Source organism: Benincasa hispida, chromosome 4 (assembly GCF_009727055.1).
Source record: "Benincasa hispida cultivar B227 chromosome 4, ASM972705v1, whole genome shotgun sequence".
NCBI classification, from domain to species: Eukaryota; Viridiplantae; Streptophyta; class Magnoliopsida; order Cucurbitales; family Cucurbitaceae; genus Benincasa; species Benincasa hispida.
This window is the reverse complement of record NC_052352.1, coordinates 41,830,635-41,834,644: the sequence shown is the minus strand read 5'-3', so window position 1 is coordinate 41,834,644 and position 4,010 is coordinate 41,830,635.

Genomic DNA, 4,010 nt, shown 5'->3' with positions numbered 1-4,010 from the left:
AATTGCAATAAATTTGATCTCAAGGGAGATAGTGCATATATTGTGACCTTGTAATTAAAACAAATAAATTTATTAATTTAGTGGTCAACAACCCTAGTGAACTAACTACATGTATGTTTTCCATTTACATATAAAGTAAACTCTATTTAAATATTACTAGTTTGATACCACGTGCGTTGCACATGTTATGTAAATTTTAAAAAAGATCTTAGTTATAAAATTTCATGATAATTATATTTTTTAAGAAGAAAATTTTGCAAAAATAGAAAAATAAGGGAAACTATTTACACAAAATAGCAAAATATTAATATTATTTGATAGATACTGCTAGAGGCCGATAGAAGTCCATCAGTATCTGTCAATGATAGAAACTGATAGACGTCAATCATTGATACTGTGGGATAGACTTTAATCTATCAATGTCAATCAATGTCTTTTTTTTTTTTTCTATTTATGTAAATAGTTAGACATTTTTTCTATTTGTGAAAATTTTTCTTAAATAAATCGTGATAATTCTCTCCTGTTAAAAAAAAAAAGTTTTTTTTTTTATTTGATGATTTAATTAGCCTCTTAATTCTATAATTTAAACCTAAACCAAAATTTTTTCTATTTTTTAAATTTCTTTTGGATTTGATGATTCGACTATTCTCTTAATTTTAAACTTTAATTTAATCTAAAGTATTTTTTTTAATTTCTTGATAATCTTATTTATACGGAAATTTTTAATTGATTTGGATTATATCATTATCTTTTAGTTTCAAATTTTAATTTGGACTAATTTTTTTTTCTTTCTTATATAATTTGATTATCTTTTTAATTTCTAACTCAAATTTTAGTTTAAATAAAAATATTTTTTTTTATTGCATACAGAAGCCCTAAAAACTTACTCTCTTGTTTTGAAGTGATCTTCTTCTTGATTTTAAACTTTATTTCAAAGTTTTATGAATAAATTAATAATATAACTTATTATAAACCAATGTGCATTTACCAAAATTTAAAAGTGAAAAAACTACAAAAACATAAAAACAGTAATCGGCCTCTTCTCCATTACTTTGCCAACCTCTAAATTACTTGAACTTCAAAAGTAACTTTTCTTAACATTTCTTTTTCACCCTATACAATATGTGTGGTGAATCTAGTATACACGAAAAAAAAACCTACAAAGGTATAAAAAAAATACACTAAATCACATTTTTACAAAATTAGAAAGTGAAAAAAATTTGAAAAAGAAAACATGTATTAAACAAAAAAGAAAGAGACGACATCTTCCTTTAGACCTAGAAGAGAAAGGAAAAGAAACATTGGAAAAGATATTGTTGTTAACGAAATTTAAAAATATACCTTAATACTACAACAAAGTTATATACATAAAAGAAAGACAATAAATAATAAAAAAAATGAAAGAAAAACGGAGAGGAGATTCCTAATAGAAAATGGAATATTTAAATTAGCTATTTATAGAGACAACTTAGATGTCAAAATTTTATTTTTCAATCAAATTATATTAGAGTGATAATAATATGAGATTTTTTTTTTTTTTAAATATTATCATTAAACGTGAATCCAAATTCAAGTGAGATTATTTAACGATTTAATATGAAATTAATTAAGATAGCATTTTTTATAATGTTATTATATATAGTTTTAGAATTTTTTCCCTTTATTTAAAGCAAAGTAGATATTAGCAATAAATGTGATTTTTTAAAGATCATTTTCTTAACTTGAAGTAAAAGTTATTAGAGATAAAATGAGATTTTTTTTAGATTTTGCTGTGAGGGTGTTAGAGGTAAAATATGATGTTTTATTTATTTATTTATTTTAACGTGAATTATAAATAATATCAAATGTGACTTTTTTTTTAATACATTATTTTAAAGTGTGAATGCCCAAAATAGGGAATTTTTATTTTCATGTGTGTTGCACACAAATAGGGAAAAATAAATATTTTGTTTTCTTTAAATGTGATGTTAAAAAATAGGGGAAAAGAGTTTTATGTTTATTTAATGATTTTAATATAAAAGTATATGGTATAAATTTATGTACAGTCTAAGGAAAAATCAAAAGTTTTTCACCTATAACCAATTTTAGATAGTATATAGACAGATAATATATAACTCCATCTATTTTCAATTTAAATCTAAAAAGAAAATTGTTATTTATTTCACTTTTCCAATAGCAATCATCCAATAAAACACTCAACATAACTATCACAAATTGATATAATTCCTGGCTTATCTATGTTGACAATGAATAAGCATAATCAACTTAGTGATATATAAAAGCTTAATATAAAAAATATTTGAAAAACAAGCATGTAAAGTTTCAATTATTTGCAAAATACCCACGAAATTTAAATTGAGTGTCTATTATATTCATAAACTTCATACATATATATATAGAGATGATCAATCTTGGGGAAAAATGCATGTCAATCAATGTTGAGCTAAACTCATATTGAAAATTTTGTTTGTGCCATTGAACTTTAAAAGTCGTTTTAAAAAGGGGTAAATATCATGTATAAAATAAGGTTATATTTTACACGAATAATCATGTAAATTAATATTGCTAGTGTGTAAAAATTGATTATAGAAACAATTTTAACGGTATATTTTGAAATGAAATAAATAATAACAATGTTGATATTTCACAAAATTGCATAACATCACATATGTCTTTTAGATTTTATTTCTTCTTCTTTTTAAATATATCCTCCATGTTTTACGTTACCTTTCTTCTCAATTTCCCTAATTTATCCGAACAAAAAAACATATATATGTATTCTGAAAACTTCAAGGTTCAAAATAATTTTTACGTGGCAAATTTCAAAGTCGAAAGTAAAAATTAAACTTTTTAAGAAGTAACATAATTGAAATGGGTCTAAAGTTGATATTTTTTTTTAATACAATGGAAAAAAACAAAAATGTAAAGACAAAGAATAAAAATGAATAACTAACCTATCCATGGAAGGTGGTTTTCAAGCCAAACGACATAATGTCTATACCTGTAAGTATAGGAAGCTAACTCACGAGCAATAGAGTTACACTGACGGTTCGTCCAACTGAAGGATAAACCCACCGAGTTTGATATCCCGAATAGTATCAACAAAAGTTTGAATCTCATTCGTGTACTTAACGTTCCCAACCAAGAGATTTCATAGGATTTTGGAATCAGCCTCAACCCAAATAGGGAAGATGTCAGCCTTAAGAGTTATGGAAACACTATTAAATGTAACAATGACTTCAATAAGCTCCATGTGACCCCGTTAGGGACAAATGGTCCTCCATGGCAATCACGTCATCATCGTTCTCATCACGAATAATGGCACTGATACTCATAACTCTTTCAAACCAGGTTGCATTAGAGTTCATATTGAAAGAATCAGGTGGAGGGTCTAATCAGGGGGAGTTCGCATTAACCAAAGAAGCTTGAACCACCTAAGTAGTACCAGACCAATATACCGATCAAAATCTTCAACCAAGAAACAACTCATTGAATCAGGTCAAATTGAAGAAGATGTGACTTTAAAAAACTACCAAATTGCAGAAGCAATAAAAATAAAAATACACAGGTCAAAAGGGTTTAAAATCTCATAAGTCCTACAAAAAGAGAAGCAACATCATAGTATTTTGTATTGATAGGAGGGAGGCATGGGTCTAGAGTTGATAGTTATTTTAGTTATTTTAAAGTAATTTAAACTAAATCATTGATTCACATTAGGGCATAAATTGTTTTTTGTTTTAAAAAACAAAATTATTCATAGACAAAATTGTCACAAGAGCGTTGACTAAATTTTCATACAGTCAAAACGAGTTTTGACTGAGTCAGTTGGAAGAAAAACGAAAAAAATTTCAACGCGAATATATATATCCCATCCTCCTCCTGCCGCCCACTATCGATCACTCACCGATCATCTTGCTCGTTCCGGTCTCGTCCGACGAAGATTTTCCACATCAGTTCACTCTCAAAATCCTCCAGCCGGTAGCTTTCCGCGAGGAAAGGCAGAGCGTTTT